This window comes from Saimiri boliviensis, chromosome 13 (genome assembly GCF_048565385.1).
Source record: "Saimiri boliviensis isolate mSaiBol1 chromosome 13, mSaiBol1.pri, whole genome shotgun sequence".
Lineage (NCBI taxonomy): Eukaryota > Metazoa > Chordata > Mammalia > Primates > Cebidae > Saimiri > Saimiri boliviensis.
In genome coordinates, this window is record NC_133461.1 from 102,401,887 (window position 1) to 102,429,824 (window position 27,938).

General features: G+C 48.6%; 1 protein-coding gene across 8 annotated transcripts in view; it reads left to right on the forward strand.

Annotated features, from left to right (window-relative positions):
* The first annotated feature begins 254 nt into the window (after window positions 1–254).
* The window catches only part of PTK2B (protein tyrosine kinase 2 beta), a 131,956-nt gene continuing 104,272 nt past the window's right edge, over window positions 255–27,938 (forward strand). For 4 of the 8 annotated variants that reach the window (XM_074384086.1, XM_010347769.3, XM_003937203.4 and 1 more), the window contains exon 1: window positions 256–476. The gene's annotated coding sequence lies outside the window, so the exon portion shown is untranslated. The other 4 variants (XM_010347772.3, XM_074384088.1, XM_010347770.3 and 1 more) reach the window with 3 other exon arrangements.

Sequence of the window (27,938 nt, forward strand, 5' to 3'; positions counted from 1 at the left end):
CCCGCCCCCCCTCACACACATACCTTTTGGCCTCCAAAAGGCTGCAGGTGGAGTGGGTGGAGGATGGAGGGGTGTTAGGAACTGGGGAGTCCGCTGCTTACAAGGGGCACATAAATAGAAAGATATAATTTGCAGCCGACGGGGAGGGCAGAGATTGCCCCCCAGGCTGGCCCGGCGCTCAGGGAATTGGAGGCAGCGTCTATTTCAGAGTTTATGGTAAACGGCTGGAGCCGGCACACACAGACAACATACCCCACCCTTTAAGGAAGTGGGGAGGAGAGCAGCAGGGGTGTGGTTAACAACTCAGAGGAGGAGGGGGAAACTCTAACCTGTCAGCCCTTTTACTCAGCCACAGCCTCCAGAGCCGGAGCCGCTCAACACCTACCTGCCCGGCCGAACTCACCTGTAGTTGCCGCAGCCCCGTCTCACCTGGTGGGGCCGAGGAGCAGTCACCGCCAGAGTCCGCGCCTCCCTGGGTGAGTCCGTCCTGTGAGCCGAGGCTGTGCCCGGCAGAAGTTGGTGGCTTGACGGGTGGCAGGGGTTGAGAACTGCAATTCCGGGATCCCGGGCACCTGAGCTGGGAGTTCCCGGAGAAACAGCCACAGACCCAGGAAATGGGAGCCGCGGGTGCTGTGCACACGCCCGGAGCTCGGCAGCCTTCTGCGGAGAGAGGGGTTCTATTTTTGGAGTAAATTTGACACTATAGGGTGTTTCTCCCTCTTTGTCCTCTCAACATATTCAGACAGGGGAGGCTGGGGGCAACGGTGTGAGGGCACAGCCAGGCTGCCGCCTCTAAAGATCAGGTTAGGGGCCAAGGGGTGGGAGGGTTCAGCTCCTGCCTCAGACCTCTGCCTGCTCTTGCCCCACTGCCTGCTCCCTCCCGGGCCCTTCTGCAGCCCCTGGGGTGCTAGTCTCACCCTAGCCCACCCCCACTCCTCTGCAGCCACTCCCTGCCCCCTGAGAGGACATCTTTTGAATCAAGCCCTGACTGGAGGAAAGCAGGGCTGTTCTAGGGGACAGGGGAGCTCCTGTGTGTGAGAGAGAGTGTGTGTGTGTGTGTGTGTGTGTGCACGCGCACGCGCGTGTGAAGTTCACACTGGCCACATTGGTTCCTTGAGAAGCCGCCTTCTGAGTGCTGCTCAAGGGTTAAGTTCCGAGCTGCCTCTGCCTGCTGTCAGGCTGCGCGTGGGCACCGCTTTGGGTGGGTGAGCGTGGAGCGGCATATGGGTGATGTTCTGCAAGCCCTGCCACCGGCCCTAAGCCTCGACCACAAGACGCGGGTGTCTCCTCACACCCCAAACTGGGAGCAAGTTGGCTAATTGAAGGGGCCGGTGGGAGGACAAGAGCAGAAAGTTGTGTCCAGAGGTGGCTTTAGCCAGGAGGGACTTGGAAGCTGGGCTGTGGCTGGACCTGGGCCCACTGGGGCAGTGTGCGTGGTGTGACCTGGTAGTGGGTGCATGGAGATCCCTCCATGTGGGGTGTTCGCTGCTCACCTTGAGTGCTGCTCCTGACCTGAGGCCCCATCTTTCACAACCGCTCTGGGGGAGGGAGAGGAAGGCACTGATAAAAAAAAAGTGACTAAAGGCAGAAGGGAGGAAGGAAGTAGTCACTCTGGAGAGCCCCAGCTTTGGCGGGACAGTCTGCAGTCAAGTCATTCAGGAGGCGCTCTCCGGCTTCCCACCTGCGGCCAGGTGCAGGTGCAAGGTGTGGAGACAGGGTGAGTGTGGCATGGCCTCTGCTCCCCAGGGCAGTGTGGGGTAGGGGGTGGTCGAGGGAGGGCTACCGGGGGAAGGTGCAGGGTGCTACCCAACCCTGCGTTAGAGGGCTGTTGGGGAAGCCAATCAGCAATAGCCAGGAAGGCTTCCTGGCAGAAGTGGCTCCAAGTTGAGAACTGAAGGATCAGTAGGAATTAGCCAGGCAAGAGAAGAGGCGAAAGAATAGCAGGTGCAGAGATCAGAGACTAAAAGCAGCAGGAGGCTGGAAGCAGCCGGAGGCATCCAGGAGAATGAAAGTAGCTGGGTTTGTTGGGAGCCTGGAGCTGGCAGGGGTGAGGGGAAGCGGCAAGGGTGAGTGGAGACAGCTCTAGAAGGCTTTGGAAGGCCTGCGCAGCTGCCATGGCAACTTCTGTGGGAGCAACACTTAGGACCTGAAGCCAGGCAGGAGACTTCCCAGCCGGAAGGGGTTGCCAGATCTAGCCAGTAAAAGCACGGAATGCTCAGATGTGAATTTCAGGTAAGCACCAGTTTTTTTTTTCAATACAAGTATGTCCCATGAACTAGGTGGAACATACTTATACTCAAACATTAGTCACTGTTTCTCTGAAATTCACATCTAACTGGGTGTCCTGTATTTATCTGGAAACCCTGCTCTAGGAGAAGCTGAGGTTGGCACAGTGCTGGGAAGGAAGGGCTGGAAACGGCCCAGGCGCTCTGAGAATAGTCTCAGGTTTGTCTCCTAGCCATTCCTCCTGGATTTTATTTTTGAGCTCATTCACTGATTGACCCTGTTATTTAAAAAAAAGAAAGAAAAATTCCTTGGTTAGGAAGTGATCATCTATACAGGTGAAGGAGTATGGTACCTCAGAAAGAAACAGCATTAAATCCAGACAGATCTGGGTTCAAATCCATGTAGACTGGTAAGCTGCTCTGACCCTCAGAATGGTCTTTTCTCAAATGAGAGCAGGAGTATGTGAGCAGGTGGTTGGGAGGATCCCTGATAATGTGCATAAATTGCCTAATGAGTGCTAAAGGAAACGCAGTATGTACTTTGCAGCACCTTCACGGGGTGAGCGAAACAACAGCCAGAGTGCTTGGGTTCATTTGCTTCCGTAAGTGAACACTTGGAGGTCTCAGGGGAGTTACATGGTGGGGTTCCTGCTTCCAGTGAGAACACGTGGGGTTAGCCCCCAGACAGTGGGGGCGGGGCGGGGGCGCGTAGAGTCTGCATTATGTTTTTAGCTTTGCTCTTCCCTTCCCATATGACCTGCTTCAAGGGGTGGGGATATCTAACGTTCTTCTGGAAGGATGATGGGTGGGCAGAGAGCAAGAGTTACTCAAAGCAGATTAACTGAAGGGAAATATGAATGAATTAAAGGAGAGAAGCTGCATAAAATATTCAGCGCAGACAAATGCGCCATGAAATCTGGCTGTCGTGATTCCCAGTTTTAGGATGAGTTCCTTATTAGAAAAGTAGTGCTAAGAGACAGAAAGTCAGGGTGCCTTTTGAACTGGATTCTGGCTTCAATAGGAGCATTTGTAAGAACAAATTAGCGTCCTCCTAAAAGGGAACCTAGAGGAAGTTAAGAAATGGTTAAGACAAAGAGGAAATGGAAAGTGTGTTTCCCTTGTGGGAACTGCTAGGGTAAAAATGGTCCTTCTTTCCAGTGGCTAAGTCTCCCCATCTCGCTGTGATAAACGTTTCGTCCCGAGGCCCTTGGATTATTTGCCAAGTGGTGTTCAGAGAGACCTTGTGGCATGAGATGGATAGAGGTGTTCCATTGATGAAACGTTCAAATGAGCCTGCAGTTGGACATGTCTTGCATATTTGCGTGATCAAGGTTATGATAAGTCCTGCATAAAAGACACGCGTCATTCCCTGAGTATGGTTATAGTGCCCATGCAGGTTCTCAGGGAAACAGCATTCCACACTGAGTGACCCTCGACGTGAGTGCTGTTTGTGGACCAAGCAGGCCTTTCATTGCCCCTCTTATAACTCTAGCTAGGATGGACCTAATTCATTCTGGACTAGGCAGTGTCCAACTTAGAGAAGATCTTCAAGGAAGGAGCCTGTGTGTGCAACCTTTCTAGCATCATGCTAGGGACACAGCTCCCTCCTGTATCAGCCTGAGTCTTCGCATTGCCGCTCCGGTGTTGTTTCTGTGCAGAGGACCCTGGAGGAAGTCCAGGTCCCTTGGCACGTAGCTCTCCATAGTGACTTTGTGTAGCTTTGTGTGCCCCAAATCCTGCTAGGACAAAGGAAACTGATGGTGAGGACTGGTAGGGGAGGGAGGCTACTCTGGGGCTACCCTGCATGGTAGACCACTCAGTCTCTAGTTTCCCCTGCCCGGGAGCCATATGCCTCAGGACCATGTGACCCTGGCCTCTTGGGTAAATGGGGCTCCGAGGTCGATGGCCACATGGGGGGTTGGAGTAGAGATACATAGCTGCTATGTGCTTGGGTATCAAAGTGTGGTGATGAAGATAAGTTTTGCTGGCTTGAGGATGAAGAGTTTGATGTGAAGTTTGGGTCAGTTCCAGAGTCAAGGAGAAAGAGCAGGGACAGTGGGGACTCTGCAACACTTTTAAGCTCAGAGTCAGTCTGCCTGGGTTCCAGACCGGGTTTGGGACCCCCTGAGTGACCTTAGGTAGGTCATTTGGCCCTAGCTTCCTATCTGCAAGATGGAGACACTAACAGGGCTTTGGGTAAGGGTGGCGTGAGATAGTATATATTAGAGAGGGATTTAAAATATTCACAGCCACTAAAGCCTGAGCACAGATCAAACAGAACGGACACCACCATTACCCTGAGCAGGGTCAGAGAGGCCCCCTTCCATGCCAGGCTCACCCATCAGTGCATCTCGGGGAGTCTGGGGGTGGAAGAAACAGGCCTTTGGAGACTGTGGCATGGCCGTTTCCAACAAGGATGGACTATTTCAATACTTCAACATCCCAGATGGTCTTGTACACCCGCTTGATAATAGCATTGAAGTACACTAAAACATTCAGTCCCCTAACAGGCACAGGATACGCATCCAGTAAGTGTGAGCTCTCCAGCGTTTTTACACATATGGCCATATCTGAGCTGGTGGGGCAGCACCATTTATTTTTCCAGAGTTTATCGGCCCTCTTCTTCAAGGCCCCGAGCACTGTCTCACAAGCAGGCATCACGTATTCAGTGATGTTTCTTTCCGCCTAGCCTCGCTCTCAGTTCACTGTTTTGGGAACAGCCAGGCATAATTAACTCTTTCGACAACGAAGAGACTGTCTATGACTGCCCATCGGGCACTGAAGTCCAGATGGTCATTTAAAGTGTTCCTCAAGCTGACAGGCAGGAGAAGATGGTGGCTTCACTTTCCGGGCCTCCTAACACTGTGTACAAAGCTCCGAGCTGTGCGAGGAGGCGGGAGAGGGGGAGGGGATAGCTTTTTGAGTCACTCTGCTATTTCTCAAGGTATAATTATTACTCGTGGTGACAGCTGATTAAGAGAGCAGACTTGAGGCTGCATGATCTGATGCGCTCTTCACCTAGATGCAACGAGCAGGTTGGTGTGAATGTGGAGTTTACTTTTCAGGAGGCCCTCCAGGTAGGCTACAGGTGGGCTGCAGCGGTGGACGCTGCTCTGAGTTTCGTGGTCATCACTGTGGGCTCTGACCTTTTCCCAGCGGAAAGGTGGTTGCTGCTTTGATAAGGCAGCCAGTCACTGTGACTAGAACTAAGATCAGCGGCGGCCAGTACCTGCGAGAGGCCAGCCTTCCCCTTTCCTGGCTTGGCTGTGTTCACTAAACCTTCCCCTCCCCAGTTCTCCCTCTTCCCTTTTATGTTCTGACGTCCACCCACGCAGAATCTGGCAGAATCACTCCCTTGAGACGGAGAGCTCAAAGAATCCACCTCACCTGGGGCTTAGAACCCAGTTCTGGGTTTCATTCCCATCTCCTGGATTTGGCTCCCTTTAAGTTGGGCCATTTCTCCCAATAATTGTGGGGGCAGTCCCCTCTTTTCATGTCCTTTCTTTCTTGAGTCTGTCCTACCAGTGCACATGGGGGTGATTGATGGGGGTGGGGGTCTACTGGGGCTTTGCTCTTCTGGGGGTTCCCATCTCACCTAGGACAGAGTGGCCCCTATGGTGATTCTGGCCACTTGGAGCACCATCTTTTTCTGGTCTTTCTTTTTTTCCTTCTTTCCTTCTTTCTCTTTCTCTTTCTTCTTTCCTTCCCTTTTTTTTTTTTTTTTTTCCAAGATGAAGTCTCACTCAGGCACAGGGGTATGAGCCGAAACTACAGGTGCATGCCACCTTAGCTGGCTTTCTTTCTACAACCTCCGCCTCCCAGGTTCAAGAGAATCTCCTGCCTCAGCCTCCCAAGTAGCAGGGATTACAGGTATCCACCACGACACCTGGCTAATTTTTTTTTATTTTTTAGTAGAGACAGGGTATCACCATATTGGTCAGGTTGCTCTCAAACTCGTGACCTCAGATGATCCTCTCCCCTCAGCCTCGCAAATTGCTAGGATTACAGGTGTGAGCCACCACACCCGGCCCATTTTCTGGTTTCTAAGTTAACGTGTACTATGTCCATCCCATAGCTCTGGGAACCTCAAGTTCTTTGCTGTGTTCTCAGGGAGTATTTGGAGTCAAAACCCAACCCATCTCACCAGCTCGGGTGTACACCGTGCTGCCCCCAGGTCCCAGGCAGGTTCCAAGAGATCTGACGCTGCTGCGCTTTGTACCTCCGCAGACGCTCTCGGCAGCATCCACTCACATCCCCTCCGCGATTTCAGCAGATGTTTGGTGCTGGCAGACACCAGTGCTGAGGCAGCTGCAAGTCTCTCTCCACAAGCTTCAATCCCACCCCTCAGCTCCTTACAGGCAGAAGCTCAGGCAGCTTTTCAGCCTGGGCAAGAGCAAAGAGAGGCAGAGGGCAGGAGGCCTGGGCTTTGGTGTAGATTCTCTCACCTGTTAACTGGGGGACATCGACTAAGGCTCTTTCCTCTTCAAGCCTCCTTTTTCTCATTTGAAAATGAGGAACTGGTACCGTTTCCCTGATAAGGTCATGGAGTGAAATACCCGGCTGTGTGAAAATCCCCCGTAATACATCACAGGCATCATCCCAGGAAAAGTGATGAGTTTGGGATCAGCACGGTGTGGGTTTGAGTCTCGACTCTGTCACGCTCTGCCTGTCTGACATTGCTAAGTGACAGAAGCTCTCTGAGCCTTAATTTGCTCATTTGTAGTTTATTCCATGTACTTGGTGAATGTTTCTCCCCATCATCCCCTTACTCTCAGGATATAGTTTTTGTTACCCACCATTTTTTTTTTTTTTTTTTTTGAGATGGAGTCTCTCTGTTGCCCAGGCTGGAATGCATTGGCACAGTCTTGGTTCACTGCAACCTCCGCCTCCCAGGTTCAAGTGATTCTCCTGCCTCAGCCTCCCAAGTAACTGGAATTAAAGGCGTGTGCCGCCACGCCCGGCTAATTTTTATATTTTTTGTAAGGACGGGGTTTCACTATGTTGGCCAGGCTGGTCTCGAACACCTGACCTCATGATTTACCTGCCTTGGCCTCCCAAAGTGCTGGGATTACAGGCTTGAGCCACCACACCCGGCCAAATTTTTTCTTTTATTTTGAGACAGAGTCTTGCTCTGTTGCTCAGGCTGGAGTACAGTGGTGCAAACACACCTCCCTGCGACCTTGACCTCTCAGGCCCAAACATTCCTCTGGCCTCAGCCTCCTGAGTAGTTGGGACCACAGACACATACCACCACACCTGGCTAATTTTTAATACTTTTGTAGAGGTGAGGTCTTGCTATGTTGCCCTGGCTGGTTTTGAACTCCTGAGCTCAAGCAATTCTGCTTTGGCCTCCCTGAGCGTTGGGATTACAGGCATGAACTACCCCTTCTTCCCCCAAATTTGAGGAACTATACCTGTTCTCATGAAGTTTATAGTCTGGTAGGGGAGAGAATACATGAAGTTAAAGAACTGTAAGATACTTATTTAACTGTAAGTTATTTAGAGGTAAATAATGTTGTGCCATGTACGAGGCAGAAAGTGCTATGAGATTGCAGGACAGATTCCGTCAGGCTGTGGACTCTGGGAATGCTTCCTGGAGGAGGTGGCATTTGGCAAAGCTCTGAAAGGATAGGCAGGATACACTGTGGGAACTTGAGATGATGGCTGTAATCAAAGAAGAGTATAAGTAACAGCAGAGAGATGGAAAGGTGTGGTTTGAGTGACTCATTTTGGGTGGAGCCAAGAGTGGCAAAAGGCAATCAGAGATGAGGGTGGGAACAAAGATGAGGCTTGGACAGGGAGGCCAGCCTGTTTGGAAGTCATTCTGGAAGTCCCAGGCAGCCATGGGGCTTTATTCTGAAGGCAGCAGGGAGCTGTCGACCTGGCTGACTTGAGTTGAGGGGCCGGGGTCAGATTCAGGTGTGCAGAGTGGATGGGAGTGAAGAGAGCTTGAACTCCCAGCAGGGCAGAGAGGAGACTCTTGTAATAGTTCAGGCCTCACACATCGGAATAAGTTGTGTAACTCAGATGTTGAGGGTCCTGTGGAGCATCCAGGCATCACCTGGAAGCTTCTGCTTCCTCTGAGATGAAATTGGTTTTTGGATGGATTTGAGAGATGTGTGACTTACAAGAACATCCATAAGGAACCCGCCATTCTCCTTCACCTCCTTCTTCCCTGTTCTTGACTCTCAGGCCGGTGCTTCCCCCTGGGGCTCCCCTCTGCTAGGAGTGTGTGAAATGCCAGTTTGTCTCAACTCTGTCCCGCAGCCCGTGAAGCATCAAGTCAGGAATATGCACTTAGATCCACAGGCCCCTTCTCCATCATGTCTCCAGTGACCACCCGGATATAGTGATTCCCAGGACCCACCCTCTCCCTCCCTCTAGCCCTCACTTCTAAGAGTCTGTCAGATATTCCCACTTGAGGATCTTGTCCTCTTAAATGCTGTATCTCAGAAACTAAACTCCTCCTTTTCTCACGCCAGAACATCTCTTCCTGCCGGCCGCTCTCCTCTTCCATCCATGGGGTTGTTCCTCTCCGACACACTCAGGTCAGAACCTCTCCGTTGCCTCCCCTTTTTCCACGCCTCCACTCTTCCCTGCTCATATCTTGCCCATCACTCAATCCTGCAGAATCCTTCATGCCTCTCATTCCTTCCCTCCCATTTCTGTAGCCCCTAGCCCGACCCAAATCATGTTACCTAATACTGCTTCAGATTTTCACTCAAGAGCCTCGTCCTGTCTCTGGTTCCCTTGGAAGCTCCCCAGTGCCTCCAGGCAAATCCAGCCCCCTTCAATTTACCATTTAGTGCCCTTCCCCCATAATCCAGCCTTGGTCTGTCCTTCTAACTGAGCTTTCCCCATAATTCCAATTGAAGCCCTTCACCCCAGCCAGCCTGGTGTGCTCCCCAGTCTCTGACAAGCCTCTGCTCACATCTTAAGTCCTGTGTTCTGTTTGGAATGGCAGCTCCATGCCCTTCACCCATCCTACTTTCTCCTGTAAGGCTCAGTTGGTGACCCACCCATTTGGAGAACGTCTGAGCTCCCCACAGCAGCCTCTGGGCTGCTTTGCGGCCCATGGTCTCCCAGGATCTCTTCCTCAACCTGATGCTACATTCCTCCAGGGCAGGGAGTTGCCTTTTATTTTGTTCTTCTTTGATGCACCCTCAAATTCTAAGGATAGAAAATTGCATTTCCCCAGGCCTGTGGAAGGGATCCTCCCTCCCTGCACACTCACAAATGGCTCACAGGGAGTGAGCCAGGCAGCTCTTCCTCATTCCCCGCAGCGGGTGTCGCAACAGCCAGTTGCAACTAGAACAGGGCCCACATCCCAACCCTCTTGAATTCTTGCCCTGTGGTTGGGATGCCCTTCTTGCCTGTCCTGAAGGTAGAGATTTCCTACAGTCCAGAGAGAGAGGGAGTCAGCAATGTAGGGCAGGAACTCCATCATTTCTTTACTAAACCACTCCTAACACTCTCTCATCCCTGTGGGTCTTGCCTTTCCCTTTTCTCTCTTCCTCCTGCTGTTGAGTATAAGTGTGCCAGGTTGAATGAGAGGAGAAAGACGGGCAGGGGGAAAGAAGTTAGGCAGCCTTGGCAGAGGGTGTAGTGGTCCGGGAATACGGGAGAGATTTACAAGGCAGAGATTGACAGTCTTTAGTAACTTGGACTTTGACCTCCAGTTACGCAGACATAGCACCTGCCATGGCTGCTGGACTCTGAGCTTTCTAGCCCCGGCAAGCTCTAGATTTGCAAACACTTGGACAGCAATCAGCTGATTTATCTGTATTGTCACCAGTGCAGCCTCTGAGCCCTCTCCCCCCTTTACTTGACCCTGTATAAAAAAAAAAACTCTTTCTTCACCCAACACCAAACACTCAGCCCCAGCCTGTGTTCATGCTCTGGGGCACCCTGGAGGAGAGCACAGGAGCTGCCCTGGACTAGTCTCCGCCTCCGCTATATCCCAGCACATGCTCTGGGGTGAGTCCCCTGGGTAAGTCTGTTGAAGCCTCCTGTTTTTGATTTGTATGTGCAATCAGGAGGTGTGGGGACTTTTTAGCAACTGGCAAGCTTTCTTCAAAGCAGATCTTGGGCAAAAGCCCAATGTAAACCGGGCAAAAGTATTTCCGTCCAGGGTTGAAGTGAGAAGACAGGGTAACTACCAGGCCCTTGAGTCCCCTCCACAGTGGCCCCTGAGACCCTTTGTCGATCTCCTGGGGTCCAGGACCCTGGAATTCTTTCTGTGTCTCAGGCTTGTGAGGTGCTCATTGTGCACGTGTCATGGGAGCTGGAGAATGGCTGTAGGTGCAAATGGATTTGGAAAAGAACAAAATCTCAAAGCTGGAAGGTCCAGCCTGGGGCATGGCGTGTGTGTGTGTGTGTGTGTGTGTGGTGGAAGGGGCTATAGACTTGAACCCCTTAAAAGAAGAGGTGTCATTCTCACCACAGAGTATATGCGTATGTTTGTGAAAGGAAGTTCATTGCTATCTTTTGTAAGCTCATTGGGCACCTGTGACCCCCAAAGATTAAGAACATCCCTTACAAGATATTATCATCCGTCCTACACACCTTTCATAAAAATGACCTCAAACTTGAGCTCCTTTTTAATTTGGACAAACTAGGCTATAAGCCCTGTTTAGGACAGAGCCATGTGTGTATGGAGAATCACTGTTCTATCCCAAGGACGCAGCCTGGAGCCTGACACACAGCTGGCACTGGGTATGTACAATGTGTGCCTGACATAAGGCAGCTCTGTTCTCCCAATGAGGAGGGCTGCTTAGGAAAAAAAATTAAAAAGCTAGTTTTCATATGTAAGCTTTGTAGGATAATGTTGAATAGATTATTTTAGCAATACATTTTCAATCACATACTAATAACCTGATACATTAACTTACAAAATATTGCTTTCCCCACCTCTCCCAGTTTAGGAAACATTGTAACTGTTCACTCCTGTCTCCGACATTAATGTCCTTCTTGTCACCAGAACCCTTTTTGCATCAGCTCTTCTTGTTTGCATGCATCATTGTACCTACAGTCTAAAGAGAGTTGGCTGTTTCATATTGACCCAAAAGGAGTTTATTTACTTAGTTATTATTTTTGAGAGAGTTTCACTCTGTCACCCAGGATGAAGTGCAGTGGCATGATCTCAGCTCACTGCAACCTCTGCCTCAGCCTCACCAGCCAGCTTGTTTTTTTTCTTTTTATTCTTTTTATTATTATTTTTGACACGGAGCCTTGCTGTTGTAGCCTGGGCTAAAGTACAATAATGCAATCTTGGCTCTTTGCAACCTCTGCCTCCCAGATTTCAGCAATTCTCCTGCCTCAACCTCCTGAGCAGCTGAGATTACAGGTGCCTGCCGCCACACCTGGCTAATTTTTGTACTTTTAGTAGAGATGGGGTTTCACCATGTTGGTCAGGCTGGTCTCAAACTCCTGACCGCAGGTGATCCGCCTGCCTCAGCCTCCCAAAGGGCTGGGATCGCAGGCGTGAGCCACCACACTGGGCCCAGCTTATTTTTTAAATAATTGCTACTTGATATTTATTGATGAGTAATACTTTTTGAGATAGAATTCACATACCCTAAAATTCACCTTTTAAAAATGAGCAATTCAGTGGATTTTTAGTACATTCACAGAGTTGTGCAATAATCACAGCTATCTTTTTATTTTATTTTATTTTTTTAAGACAGTGTCTTGTTTTGTTGCCCAGGCTGGAGTGCAATGGCATGATCTCAGCTCACTGCCACCTCTGCCTTCTGGGTTCAGGGATTCTCCCACCTCAGCATCCAGAGTAGCTGGCATTACAGGAACCTGCCATCATGCCTGTATAGTTCTTGTATTTTTAGTAGAGGCTGGGTTTCACCATGTTGGCCAGGGTGGTCTCAAACTTCTGGCATCAAGTGATCTGCCTGCCTTGGCCTCCCAAAGTGCTGAGATTACAGGCATGAGCCACTGCGCCTGGCCCCGCCATCACTGCTATCTAATTGCAGAACATTCTCGTCACTCCAAAAAGAAACCCCCGTACCATCAGCAGTCATGCTCTGTTCTCCACTCCCCCGTCCCCTGGCAAGACTAATCTTTCTATTTTTATGAATCTGCTTTTTCTGGCCATTCCATATAAATGGAATCATACAATATTGTGGCCTTTTGTGACTGGCTGCTTTCACTTAGCATAATGTTTTGAAACTTCATCCCTGTTGTAACATCTATTAGTACTTCGTTTCATTTTGATTGATATTTATTGATGAGTAAAATTTTGCTGTACGGATATGACATATTTTGTTTATCTCTTCATTAGTTGATAAACATTTGGGTGGTTTCCACTTTTTGACCATTGTAAATAATGCTGCTGTAAACGTTCATATGTAAGTTTTTTGTGGACATATGTTTTCGTTTCTCTGAGCTAGACTTAAGAGCGGAGTTGCTGGGTTCTGTGATAACTCTGTTTAACATTTCAAGGAACTGCTGAATGGGTTTTTCACAGCAGCTGCCTCATTTTTTTACTCTTGTCAGCAGTACTTATTGGTTCCAATACCTCCACATTCTTGCCAACACTTGTTGGTGTCTGTAATTTTGATGTTAGCCATCCCAGTGGGGATAAGGTAGTACCTTACTGTGGTTTTGGGTTGCATTTCTCTAATAATTAATGATGGTGAGCATCTTTTTATCTTCTTTTTGGCCATTTTTATGTCTTCTTGGGAAAAATATTCAAATCCTTTATAAACTATTTTTTTATGTCGGCAATATAACCACTTAGTATGCTGCGTTTTAGAAAATGATCTTTTAAAGGTTTGTTTACAACATTTATCACTTGAAATCTTAAGTTTATGTCCTCCAGAAAAATTGCTGAGGGAGCCAAGCAATGAGGTTGCACAGGCATAAGAATTGTAGAATTAGACAGTGGACTTTGAGGAATCGAGGGAAAGGGTGGGGGGCGGGTGGTGAGGGATAAAATTGGATACAGGGTGTACTGTTCCAGTGGCATGGGTGCACCAAAATCTCAGAAATCACCACGAAAGAACTTATTCATGTAACCATATAGCACCTGTTTCCCAAAAACCTATGGAAAGAAAGAAAACAATTTGTAAAGAAAAATTGCTGAATCTATGTTATAGTATGGTAGCTGCTTTTTATAAAAAAAAATCCTTTTTTTTTTTTTTCTTTTTTGAGACAGTCTTGCGCTGTCACCCAGGCTGTAGTGCAGTGGCACCGTCTTGGCTCACGGCAGCCACCACCTCCCAGGTTCAAGCAGTTCTGCCTCATCTTCCTGAGTAGCTGGGATTACAGGCACATGCCACCACGCCCAGCTAATTTTTGTATTTTTAGTAGAGACGGGATTTCACGATGTTGGTCAGGCTGGTCTCAAACTCCTGACCTTGTGATCCGCCTGCCTTGGTCTCCCAAAGTGCTGAGACCACAGTCATGAGCCACCATGCCTGGCCAAAAACCTATTCTTTTAAGTGACCTTTGTAAGCATCCCTAACTAGCCTTGATTGGAATGCTAATACTTTTTCTCAAATGGTATATTGTTGTTCAAAATAAGATAATTGAGAAAGCAACACATAATATGAAAGATTCTGTAAAGGCTTGCATGTAAACTTGCTCTTTTCAAACAGATAATTTGGGAAGGTAGAGAGCTTTACCTTCTATTCAAGCAAATGTGATATTTAAAAGTAAGTGGATGGATGGATGGACAATTAGACTCACGAATGAATGAACCAAAGAAATGCAAGCAAGTAAACCTATCAAGCAACCACACCAATCTTTCGCTCTTTATTTAGGATTTCCTAATCCCCACATAGAAAATCAGCATTGGTCTTTATATTTCATGGAACCATATACAAAATTGTTGAAAAAACAAGTTTGCAGTTACAGATCGGAAACAAGACACTGTATTTTCTGTCGCCTGGAATATCTTTATCATCCTCCTTTAGACTGGAAGAAACGAAGGCTGTGCAGGGACCTAGAGGCAGTTAAGAAGCTGAGACATCAAGTGATGTGATTGCAGATCTTGGTCCAGGGTTGTAAGTCCCCAGAGTGGGACCTTCAGGCATGTGATTGGATAGCAAGGATTTTCCTGGGTTCCCCCTGCCCAACTCTTCATTGCTCTTTCCATCAGCACAAAAGCTCTGGGTTGCTGGTATTCAGTGTGGCAGCTCTGGAGGCCTCTCCTTCTATCTTCTCTGGGGTGGGACAGTCTGATCCATCTCAGAGGCCACACTCACCACGATTCACCACCAACTTCACAGAGACACAGTCCCCTCCCCATCCTTTCCCTCTGGTCCCTTCTTAAGAAAATATGTAAGCTGACAAATGGTACTGTAGAGTTTGAGGTAAGAGAAAGAAAAGAGGAAGAGTATCAGCCAGGAAGATAAGAAGGGAAGCTGTGGCGTGACATGGGCATGGAGACATGGGCAAAAGCTTGAGAGATGACCTTTAAAGGCCCAGACCCTGGAAAGGCAAGAAGTTGGGGCAATGCTGGTCTTTGTAAAGACCGGCAGGGTGGTGACATAATGGGCAGGCTTTGGTATAGTGGACTCTGGAGTGTCTGTGGCTGGAGTTGGGGGTGAGGGAGCCAGAGACAGTACACAGCAGTGTGGATGTACATGGCCTGGACTCCTTTCTTACTAATGATGGTTCGCAGGTTTGGAATTAGGAGTTTAGATAGATGCTCTATCAGAGAAGCATCCAAATCCCTTCTGTAGAATTTTAGTCCATTCCTTGACAGGATCCCACTGTTTGCAGTGACAGCGACAGCTAGTCCTTTGTTCTGTGCCTGTTGGTCACGATGGAGTCTCACCGGTCCTAGCAGGTGGCTGTTTTCCTTTTGGCTTTAAATATCTGCAAGGAGCGGGTCTGTGTGCTTCCTTGAAGCCATGTTTCCTTTCTTGAGAGTGGAGAATTGGTGGCTTTCGCGTTGTGAATCTAAAGCCCAGCTCCACGTCACTTAGCACCTGCTGTGGGCGAGGTATCACACAAGGCCCTAGCGGTTTTGGAGGTAAACAAGGGGTACTATTCTCAAGATGAAACACTAATGCACACAGCCACATTGAGACCAGATGTGCTGCATGACAGTGGAGCAGATGCCATGGAGGCAGGAAGGCCAGAGCTTCCAACTTTACCAAGGGGAGACCCAAAGTGCTTCATAGTGAGGTGGTGCTGGGAAGGGTTTTAAAGAGTAGACAGGAGTGTGCCAGGCAGAAAAAGGGTGGTGAGGTGAGATGCTTTCCAGGTTGAGAGCACAGCATATGCAGAGATAAGCAGGCACTGAAGAAACGGGGCCTGTTTGGGATGCTGGGAACATCTCAAGGTGGCTGGATCTAGCAGGAGCGCGATGGAAAGCAGGAGGGGATGCTATAGAGACCCTTGATCCTGGAGCCTTGGTATTGGACATCTCTAGTGACAGGATAAATAGGATAGACAGCTGCAGGAATTTTTAAGCAAGGAAGACAGTCAGATTTTTGTTTAAAGAGTTCTTTGGCCCCAGGCCACAGGAGCTCTTGCACCAAGCACAGAGAAGCCTTGGCTGGGCATGGGCAGACAGGCATTTCTAGGGAGTGGCCAGGGCTACAGGCAGGGCTGAGCTGGTGCAGCAAGTGGGAGGTGCCAGTCCTCCAGGGGCATGGCCCAGGCTGCCAACTGCTGCTTGGGCATTGAAGCTGCCCACACTAGCCGCTGGCCAGCAGGGTTGGTGGAAGAAGAACCCACTTTCTGCTTCTTGCTGCTGTTTGCATATGTGCAGTGGAGAGGGTGGCAGACAGAACAGACAGGGTTTGGCCAGGTGGGCAAGAACCAGCCAGCTGTCAGTGCGAGGTGCAGAGAGACAGACGAAGGGGATACCTACCTGGAGAGCAAGGGGGTGGCCTGGTGGCTATTTTTGCCCCAACAGTTGGGCTCAGCTATTCCATCAGGATGGGATGATGACGCACAGAGGATGTTCAGGCACTGTGGTGGAGGGAAGGGCATCCTCACGTTCCACCTCCCCAGTGCCCCTCCTCCCAGCGCTCTTGGCTGTACCATCCGTTTATGCCTGGCACATGTTTTCTTGAGATAAAATTATTTTTCACAAGTACATGCCTTGCTAAATGGGATGAAGGAAAGGCAGTCCCTGTCTCGTGCCCCTTTGTCTTCCAATCATAATGTGGCAAATGTCAGGATACGGAGCTCACACTCTGGAAATGTTTAGATGTGGAGAAGTTGCGGGGAAAAAAAATCCGAGGAAAAAGTGCTTGTTTGGGGGATGGTCTCCCATACCTATGGAAATGAGGGACATCAGAGAAATTCAGATGAGAACAAGACACAAAAAATCTCATCCACTGCCAAAAGAGCTGAGTGAGTGGAGGGCTCCCTGGCCCCACATGTGGCCACTTCAGTGGAGATTGTTTCGAGGAGAAGAGTGCATCATGACCAAGGTGGTCAGTCCTTCAGCACAGCGTGGAGTCAGTGGCATCAGAATCCCCTGCAGGGCTGTGGGGTGTGTGTGTGTGTGTGTGTGTGTGTGTGTGTGTGTGTGTGTGTTTCTCTGTTGCCCAGGCTCCAGTACAATGGTGCAGTCATACCTCAATACAGCTTCTACCTCCCAGGCTCAAGCAATCCCTTCCACCTCAGCCTCCCTAGTAGATGGGACTACAGGCACCTGCCATCACACTCAGCTCATTTTTAAATATTTTTTGTAGAGATGGAGTCTTACCGCTTTGCCCAGGCTGGTCTTAAACTCTTGGGGTCAAGTGATCCTCCTGTCTTAGCCTCCCAAAGTGCTGGGATTACACAGGTGTGATCCACCCCACCTGGCTGAAGGGCTTTTGAGCTGGGCTCCACCTCCACAGTCTCTGCTGCAGCGCATCTGGGGAGAGCAAGAATTGTCCTTCCCACAGAGTTGCAAGTGACGTGGACGCTGCTGGCCTGGGGACCCCCCTTTGAGAACCACTGCAGTGGAGGGCCCCCGCAGAGATGTACTCTCAAGCACCTTTGGAATTCTGTTCCTTAGGAGTGTGTTTCAGAATCCCCTACCCCGCAGGTGAGATACTGAGTCACTCCTGTGCCTGTCTGCTGTGATCCAAGCAGTCATTTCTTCTTCTCCTTGGGTTTTGCCTTACTATCTTCTCTTTTTTTGTCTTGAGAAAAGCAGGGTCTCACTCTGTGGCCCAGGCTGGAGTGCAGCAGTGTGATTATAGCTCACTGCAATCTCGACCTCTCAGGCTCAAGAGATCTTCCCACTTCAGCCTCCCAAGAAGCCACTGAGCCTAGCCTGCTTTGTTCTTCATGCTTTAAAAATAGTTTTGGCGGCCACCTTGGTTGAAAGAGCCACTGTGTTTCCTTTCATCTGCCCACGGTGCCCTGGTGACTTGGTTGGCTTCCCCAGCATTTTGTCTTTGTTCTTGGTGTTTTGGAAGGCAAGACTGCCTCTCCTGGGCTTCCTAAATTCCCACCTCTCAGGTTCCTTGAACCCTCCACCCGTGCCAGCTCTGCGTGCCCTTCTCCCAGCACCCCAGGTTCATCCTGCCCACGTTTCTCTGATCCACAGTCTTCTTCCTGACTCTGTTAGGACTTTCCTTCTGCCTGATTTTATCGTTCATTTGATGTGTGCCTTCTCCACTTAGACTAGAGTCCTGAGGATGGAGTCCTGGCACCTGTGTCCCCTGTCAGTGGGTCACATGGAAGACGTGTTCCATCCATGTCTGCTGAATTGCAGTAAGAAGGGCCTGAAAAACCAAAGCAAAGCAAGACCTTTGCGGGTTCTTCTGTTCACGTTAGCCCAGCAACGTCCTGCCTGTTTACACAGGCCCTTGCTGGCCACCAGCTCTCGAAATGTACCAACCAAGGCCTGGGTGATAGGGAAAAGGAGGCGTTTGTGAAGCCACCCCTGAGCTGATGTGGCTGAGTGCCAGGGTCTGATGTGCTCATCAGCCTCAAAAATAATTTGATTACTAATCAGCATCACTTGGGAACTACCACCCCCAGAGCTGTATGAAGAATGTTCTTCTCAGGCAAAAAATGTGCGGGCTTTGACATCCAAGTCAGCCTCAGGAATTTCATTTTATGATCCTTCTATTTTTGTTTTTTTATTTTTATTGCTCATTCTTGTACATCTTCCAGATCCACCTTCTTCTGGATCTCTCAATCTACATAAACCCAAGCCCTCCCGCTGCCCCCTTCCACGCTCAAATCATTTCTAAACATGGTTCCTCTCCCTCAAGCATGCCTCAATTTCTTGCTCTTTTACTTTGTTGTGAAAGTCACAAATGACTTTGAAATGAAGCCACTGGTGTTTCCCATGCATATGGTGTCTTCTGAGCTGGAGATCCCATGTAGTCCCCAAGGCCCTGGAGCGTTCCAGATACCTGCCTGGGAATGACTGCCCTTTACTGCTGGCTTATGTCCACTGACATATCACCTTAGAGGGATGCCCAGCTTGCTTCAGCCAGTCTCAGCTCAATGCCACAGAGATTCTCTTGACAACCCCATTCAACCTTTACCTTATTCATTTATTGTTACCATGTCTCCTGCCTTCTGGGCTTTCTGCTTTAAAAAAAAAAAAAAAATTTTTTTTTTTTTGTCAGAGTGCTGTAACTAAAGGAAAATGTACTAAGGTTGGAGAAAAGACTGCTAGACTCAATTCCTGCCCGTACATACTTCACTCTTCAGGAAAATGGCACTCACCTCAGCCCATATATTTGTGTGTCTTCCACTCCTCCTCTCCCCCAGACCTCCCTTCCCCAGCAGGAGGTTGGAACTGCTCTTTTAAATTTGGAGCAATACGTCTCCCTGTGGAGAAGGAGGAACATCCAGTTTGCACACAGTTCTTCATTCTCTATCAGCAAGGCAGGTCCCGAGGGTTAGGAGCCACGGGCTTCTGAAGGTGTGGCCCCTCTACTTCCCAGGCACGTGACCTCAGCACCTTCAGATTCCTTCCGTTCTCAGCTTTCCTGCATGCTGGAGGGTGAGAACCCCAGTGTTTTCCTTAAAGGATATTGCAAAGAAGGAGATCATACACTTATATATATATAAAGCATTTAGCATTCACCGGTGTGTTGCATGTAAGAAGTATTCAATCCATGTAGCTGTTACTTGTATCAATGGTATATATTACAAGAAGACAGAAATGTAAGTAACTAAGGTCACCCAGGGCCCCACCCCTCATCCGTTCGATGGCGCTTGGCAGAAACTTGAGCCCCTCAGCCCGGGCTCCCTTGGTGTGTCTATGCCAGGTGTTAACTCACTTCCTTGTGCTTCTGCCACCTGTCTCTCGTGTCTTGTTTGGCCACACCACCCCAGGACATATAACTCATCCCCTTCACCAATGACCCCAAGAAGTCTCAGACCACACAGAACACTTAACAATTTTTTCTGGAGGAAAAGGAAGGGAGGAAGAAGAGAATTAGGGAGACAGGCTGGGTGTGGTGGCTCACGCCTGTAATCCTAGCACTTTGTGAGGCCAAGGCAGGTGGATCACTTGAGGCCAGGAGTTTGAGGCCAGCCTGGCCAGCATGGCAAAACCTCATCTCTACTAAAAATACAAAAATTAGCCAACCATGGTGGTGGGCATCTGTAATCCCAGCTACTCAGGAGGCTGAGGCAGGAGAATCACTTGAACTCAGCCGGAGGTTGAGTCAAGATGGCACCCCTGCACTGCAGCCTGGGAGACAGACAGTCAGGCTGTCTCCGATCATAGGGCATTCCCATTCCACTACTTCTTTGGCCTCCTCCTTGCTTTTATTCCTCCCTGCTTTCCCAGAGCAATGAACAAATTATACCACCCCAGCCTCCTGGGGCCTCATCTTCTAACTGCAATGATTTAGCAGGGACATGTTTCTAAACAAATAGTTTTATTCCTAGGAGGACTTCTGCCACCATTTCCTCTCATCTTTTATACATGTTTAAACACATGCCACATCCTTGAGGTGGAGCTGCCTGTGTTGACATCTGGGCCACAGTGAGGACCTGTCTGTCCCTGAGGAATGGCAGGGCTTCTCTGAGTGAGGGGCTTCATGGCATGGAGAACAGGACTCTATTGGAGAAACCCCCTGATTGCCCTGCAAAGGCAAGCTGAGCTGGGGGTGCAGTGTGGTTGATTCTGTTTGTGAATTCTGGGAAGTGCTTGCCTTTCCCTAACCTGCAGATGTGACATTTTGATGACAGGACCCAGTAACCTTTTGTATAGAACTTCTATGCTGACTTTCTAATCAAAGGGCATGAGAGGTAGGCAGCTTCTATGACATATGGGTGATTTCAGGCATGAAAAGCAAAACCTGTGACCTGAATGGGAAGGTGAGTCAGGTAAAAATGTGTGTACATGGCCTGGGTCCAGCAGCTGCCATGGAGGAGACCAGGACTTCATGATCCTGGAAGCCATAGTGGGGGTTCCGGGCCACGGTAAGGCACGTAGAAGAGCAGGAGATGCTCACACCGCTGGCTACAAAGTGACTGAGCCGGTCTCAGACACTGGACCAAAGGTGTCCAAACTCCTTACTACCCCAAAAAGGATTCATGTCTCACCCCTCAGCCAGAAGTGTTTATCCTACCCAAATGTTTCTCATTCCCTTTTGCTTGTAATTTTGAAGTTAAGGAGAACCTGATTCAACTACAAGTCTGGTTGCTCAAGAGCATGGCCTGTGTTACAAAGTAGTTTGCCCTCTGAGCTACTGTTTTTCCATTTGCAGATGGGGAAGAGCTCATAAAAGAGGTTATATGAATCCATGTTTTCACTGTTTCCTTAAAAGTATTTTCTCCATGGGGTGCTGCGGCTCATGCCTGTAATCCTAGCACTTAGGAGGCTGAGGTGGATGGATCACTTGAACCAGGAGTTCTAAACTACCCTAGGCAACAAGACGAGACCCTGTCTCCATGAAAAAGTACAAAATACAAAAGTTAGCCTGCTGTGGTGGCACACATCTGTAGTCCCAGCTCCTCAGGAGGTTGAGGGGGGAGGATATCTTTAGCCCAGAAGATTGAGGCTGCTGTGAGCCATGATTATGCCACTGCACTCCAGCCTGGGCAACAGAGCCAGAACCTCTCTCAAAAAGTGTTGCTTTCTGATCTTCATGCTGCTATGAGTGATGGAGGAAGTGATGGGAAGTCTCCTTTCATCACAGAAAACTGAGGCATCACAAAGGACCAGAAGTATCCCCATTGAATAAAGAATTATTTGGAGGTTAAGTTGGCTAGATCACTAAAAGTCATCCAGCCCAAACTCCTCCTCATGGAGAAAGGTCACCTTATCCTTGAGCACCTGTTGGGAAGGTTTCATCTCAACACCTCATTCCAACTGTTGGATAACTCATGGCTGGAAGGTTGTTTGTTTTACTGAGCCATACTCTCTGAAACTCACACCCCTTTGGTGCTGAACTGCCCTTGACAGTAGCCCAGAATGATGACTGTTTTGTAATCTGACAGCCCTCAAAGATAGGGAGCCACCTACCCCATTATTCCCTGGTATAGGCTTAACATCAAGAGTTAGTTCTCTTTTTTGCATGAGATGGGTTTCCAGATGTCCTGCTTTTCTCACTTTCCACTTCTGGATCAATGACTCTGTTGCTGTCTTAAAAAGTCATGACTGGGCTGGACACAGTGGCTCATGCCTATAATCCCATCACTTTGGGACGCCAAAGCAGGTGGATCACTTGAGGTCAGGAATTTGAAACCAGCCTGGCCAACATGGTAAAACCCTGTCTCTACCAAAAGTAAAATTAGCCGAGCATGGTGGCAGGCACCTGTAATCCTAGCTACTTGGGAGGCTGAGGCAGGAGAATTGCTTGAATCTGGGAGACAGAGGTTGTAGTAAGCTGAGATCCATCTGCCTCGGCCTCCCAAAATGCTGGGATTATAGGCATGGGCCGCTGTGCCTGTCGATTCTTGTGTTAGTTTGCTTAACTGTCATCAGAAAGTACTGCAGACTTGGCAACTTCAACAACAGACATTTATTTTCTCCCAGTTCTGGAGGCTGGGAGTCCAACATCAAGGTGTCAGCGGGGCTTGTTTCTTTTGAGGCATCTCTCTTTGGCTTGCAAATGCTGTCTGTTGCCTGTGTCCTCACATGGTCATCCCTCCATGTGTGTCTGTGTCGTGATCTCTTATTAGAAAGACACCAGCCATACTTAATTAGGGCCCACCCTGATGGTCTCATTTTATTATAATCACCACTTCAAAGATCCCACTCTAACTACAGTCCCCTTGTGAAGTACTGGGATTAGGACTTCAACATAGGAATTTTGTGGGACACAATTCAGCCAGAACCTTCTACCTTAGCGTCATCTAGCCAAGATGACTTTGCCTAGTCTCTCCAGTCACTGCATCTTTGCTTCTCTTGCATTTGGCCCCACTACCTCTTGCCTTCTTCTCCTGCTTCTCTTTGAAAGCCACTTTTCCAAGAAGCTCTCATGCCAAGCGGGTGTCCGGTCCGTTTAAACACCCACAGAGATGGGGAGCTCCTTCTCTCTGAAGCAGCCCAATCCGCGGCTTCAACAGCATCACACCCTGGCAGTGTGGACCTGGAGAGGCCTCACGTTTCACACACCCAAGGTGCTTTTCCTTTCAATTCAGATAAAACTATCTTCAGATAAATAAAACGACCTCCGGATAAAATGAGAACTGAGTAGCATATGGGAAGAAAACAGAAATATCCCCGAAGTTGAAAACCAGTGAAACTGGAAACATAAAGTCTGTCTACTCTGAGATACTCTTCTTGGGGAGCAGCTTTGAGCCAAATCTGGCCCTTTTCCTATGTTGCAAATACTCAGATGTTTCTTTGCTTGTTTCCAGCCATGAGAGAGTACTGTGATCTCTGCCTTGTTTCCTCTGCATATCCAGACTCTCTTAAATTTCACTTGCCAAGACCCCTCGGTCAAAGTAAAATCAACAGAACCCCCTTTTCTTCCCACTCTGCTTTCCAGCTCCTCCCGGCGTGCACACCCTCCAGCATGCACACCTCCTGGAACTCCAGCCTTGTGCATCATCTTGATGCAGTCGCCTAGTAACGATATGCTTAGCAACCGGTAAGGGAAGTGCGATCGCACCTCCCAGCACTGTATGTGAAGCACTGCAGACAATACAAACAGTTCCCTGGTTCTCCCTGCTGCTAGTGGAAGGTAATTGTCAGAGGTGGCCAGCATTATGCTCCAGAGATAGTGGCTCATCATCCGGGGGCCCAAATTGGTTGTTGCTTGGCTTCTACTTGGCATTGGGCAATATCTTTGTGGGGGCGGCTGGGTAGGTGGTTCTTGAAGGGCCGGATCTCTCTGCTTGCACTTGTTCTCAGGATGCCAGTGATGCAGGCTGGGCAGCTTGCAGAATCCTCTCTGCTCCCACGCAGCCCTGCCCTGTACCAAGCCTTATCCCCCCACCTCCCAAGCCATTCCTCAGTGCCTGTTCCATTTGGAGGCCGTTCTTCCATGCCCTGGCACTGCACGGGCATCCACCTTGCAGCTGACCTGTCCTCCCAGTGCTCATGCCTCTGTCTTTCCAACACCCCATCAGGCATGTGCCTCCCTCATCCCTGTCTCTCACATTCCTGTGCGTTCCAGCCTCAGGCCACTGGGTCTGATGCCAAACAGGGGACGCAGGCCTGCCTCCTGCTCTCTGTTGGTGTCCCGATTAGAAATTGGCTTAACTGAAGGTTCCAGGGTGGCATGTTGCATCAAGAAAACAACAGCGAAGGTCAGAGAGTCTAGAGTCTAAAAGTGTCTTTCCAAGGTCAGGTCCTCCCTTACCCTTTTTTTGGTCTTAACTGTATGACTTAGCTTAAGTTTCTTTACCCTCTTTATGTCTTTCTTCTCTAAGGGGGTTGGAATATTTGCCTCACAGGGCTAGGATGACAATGACGTAAAGTACAAACAGAACCCAGTGATCAATTGCATGGCATACAGTTAGAGAACCGGTGAAATAGCCTCTTCCTACCCTTCCGTCTCTGCCTCTTTGTTCTTTCTTGGAAACCTCAAACTAAGCTAAAGCCAGTTTTGGAGGTGGATTCTCAGACGGCAGCACAGTGCATTGGCAGGAATGTGAGGCAGGGGTGAAGACCTCAGCTCTGATCCCGGGCTCCACACCCAACAGCCCCGCGGTTCCTTTCGCTCCCCTGTAAAATGGAGTGAAGAGCATTTGGCATGTCTCATGCAAAGAGTTGCTATAAAGCTCAAAGGAGATAATATGTGTCGATATCCTGTACACATTTCAAGATGTCTTGCAAATGTTAGAAGAATTTTCTTGGACAAACCTGGTCCCATTTTTGCACCTGTAAAATGAGATTCCAAAATACCCAGAACCCTCTTAAATCCTAACATTGTGGCAAACTGAGGTGACGGTTCCTTGCCCATCGGGGGCTGCCGTAGACCGGACAGACTACTTCTTCACGGGCAGTCTTTGCCCTGAAGTTGTCAGGACAGATTGCAGCAATACTTCCACTCTCTGTTCCCTGGGGCCTCTTGACCGAGGTGGCTGATTATCATCCAGTCAAGGCCTCAGCCCAGTAACATTCTGCAGGCTTCTCTTTCTAGCTTGGAAATGTATACAGCTCTGTTCTTTCAGTAAGGAAAACAAATGAGTCAGAGCATACTCATAGCATGATAGAGGTACGGGGAAGCAACCGCTGGTGTAGGTGTTTGAAGTTGATGTCATGGATACTTCCATGGTGGTTGTGTGTTTAGCAGCAGCCTAAAAGAGAGTAGAATTTGCAAATGAGGGATACATGAAGTAAGAGATTTACAAATGCATAGCATAAGTCACAGTAAGTCAAATAACAGAGGGACAAACAAATAGAATTTGGATGTCATTGAAACCCTGAAGGTTGGGGGTCTGGCCAAGTATGAGGAAACATTACAGAGACTTTTGCATTCTCTTCTGAGAGACTTTCCCCAGGCAATTACAGGGTCTCCAAATAACAGAGGATCTCAGCAGATAAGATAAGAGATTCAGAGCTCTCAACGCTCTTGATTTGCCTGGAAGATCTATTTCAGTGCCCTTGGGGAGAGGGGTGCAGCCCCACTCCGGGACCTTGCCTGTTACACATTCTCACATGACTTTAGGGCAAAGATCAACAGAGCCTCCTGCTAATAAGTGGGGCACTCCTGCTTCATAATATACTTGCAAGAGGTTGGACGTAACACAAGTGTCAACTGTTAACCACAGTTATAACTAACTTTTTAAAAATATAGGTTAACCACAGTTATAACTAACTTTTTAAAAATAGAGGTATTTGGGGCCAGGCATGGTGGCTCATGCCTGTAATCCCAGCACTTTGGGAGTCAGAGGCAGGCAAATCACCTGAGGTCAGGAGTTCAACGTGAGTCTGGCCAACATGGCAAAACCCTGTCTCTACTGAAAATACAAAAATTCGCCAGGCATTGGTAGCACATGCCTGTAATTCCAGTCACTTGGGAAGCTGAGGCAGGAAAATTGTTTGAACCTGGGAGGTGGAGGTTGTAGTGAGCCCAGATCGGACCACTGCACTTCAGCCTAGGCGAAGTGCAGTGCTGACAAATATATATGGAGCATTCACAGTGGTGCACACCTGTGGTCTGTAGTCTCAGTTACTCATGAGGCTAAGATGGAAGGATCATTTGAGCCCAGGAGTTCCAGGCTGCAATGGGCTATGCTTATACCGTTGCACTCTAGCCTGGGTGACCAGGCAAGACCTTGTCTCTAAAAACAAAATATATATATTTCAGAAGGAGTAGTGGGACTTAATCTATGTTCTTCCTGGACCCAAAGAATAGAAAGTCATGGACTCAAAGAATATTAAGCCTATAGGAACCGTAACAATCACCTGGTCCAACCTTTTTCTTCACAAGTGAGAAAATGGCCCCTAAGATGTTAGAGTGATTAATTCGGGAGTGTAGAAATGTTTTATTTACCTTTAAAATAAAAACACAAAAATAAGAACACATAAAAGTCACTTACCTAAGGTTCCACAGCATTGCAGAAAAAAAAGCTTGTCTAGACCCTGAATTTGTTGCCTTCCATACCTGTACTGGTAACCGGTAGATTTCATCTGAGGCTAGAACTGAGTTTCCAAAAGTATCCTTTATCCACCCCCCCCCCCCAAAAAAGTGTACTACTGCCTCCAACTCATCTTTGCAATGTAAAACTTTCCATTTTCAACATTTCACAATATGCAGGATAATTTCATCAACATTATCTTTTGAATAAATCACAGACTTATTCTGTGAGGAAATGTTACACCTAAAATGTCAGCAGTCAGCTGATCTCTCAAAACATACCTGGTTATGCAGGGTTAAAACCGCTGGTTGAAGGGCAATGTGAAAATGGAACCTTTGTTTGATTTTCGTATCCCACTTCCCACGTAGCCCATCCACTCGAGGGAAAGAGAAACTGCTAGTGGGATGGTAAATGCAGTTTGAATGCCATCCTCCGCACAAGCTCCTGTCTACAGCTTTTGTTCCCATGGTCTCTTCAATAAATATGACTCAGTCTGCTGTTTGGGATTCACTTCCTCTGGGCAGGGAGCTGACAGCAGTGGCTCTGCTGTGCCCATCATGGGTGACTCAGGGGCCCCACTGAGGGTGGGGGCTGCCTGTCCTCTCCCCAGCTAACCAGCACCCTTCTGCTGTTCCAAGCAGTGCTGTCCCTGACTCTTCCAGCTTTCAAAGTGCTCACCAATTCCTAAGGCTGTTGGCTCCCCCTCACCCCATTATTTTTTATAAAGCAGCGCTGTGCACGTATCTTGGTAAGCTGCCAAAGTGCTTTTTTCACCCACCTACTCACCTATAGAATCCGTAGTCTCCAGTGTAAGCCGACACACGGAAGGCCAAGGAAAGGCCAACATGTGTTCCTACAAAAGACAAAAGCAAAAGACAGGAAAAGCCTCCCAACCATCTCAACCCCTTCTAAATGCTTGTTGGAGCAAGACCACGATCTACTTAATGTCTTCGGGGGAGGGAGGACAATCATCGTAGTCAGCCCACACTTGTAAACTTCTTTTTGCTGTAGAATCAGTCAAGAAAGGAGCTTTCACTTATTTGGATGCACAGTTATTTTATATGGGTTGGCTGTGTCCCCACCCCAATCTCATCTTGACTTCTCACATGTGGGAGGGACCTGGTGGGAGGTAATTGAATCATGGGGGTAGGTCTTTCCCATGCTATTACCATGATAGTGTATAAGTCTCATGAGATCTGATGGTTTTGAGAAACAGGAGTCTCTTTGCACAAGCTCTTGTTGCCTCCTGTCATCCATGAAATATGTGACTTGCTCCTCCTTGCCTTCCACCATAACTGTAAGGTTTCCCCAGCCACCTGGAACTGAAAGTTCAGTTAAACATCTTTCTTTTGCAAATTCCCCGGTCTCAGCTATGTCTTTACCAGCACAATAGTAATGTATTAGTTCATTTTCATGGGGATAGATTCTAGAACAAGAACCATAGCATTTTACATAACAAAAACAGATAGGAAGGATTGAATAAGAAGTATGGGGGTTTCCTTCCCCTATGCCAGCCCAGGCTACAGTCACCTAAAGGATAGAGAAGTGGAGAGCTACATTTTCATGGGACTGCTTGTCTAGTCTTGGGATTAAAGGGGATTCATTGCAAAAATATTTAGTTAGCAATCCAAAAATATTTATTTAGCATCCACCGCAGAAGAGGCCCAGAAGATTTATTGTGTAAGTTTGCCATGAGCTACATATCAGTTGGGCTGTTAATGTTGGGGGCTGTATTTTTCTCCGTAAAATACAGTAGGGGGTGGTCAAGGGCAGTAGGGGGTGGATAGG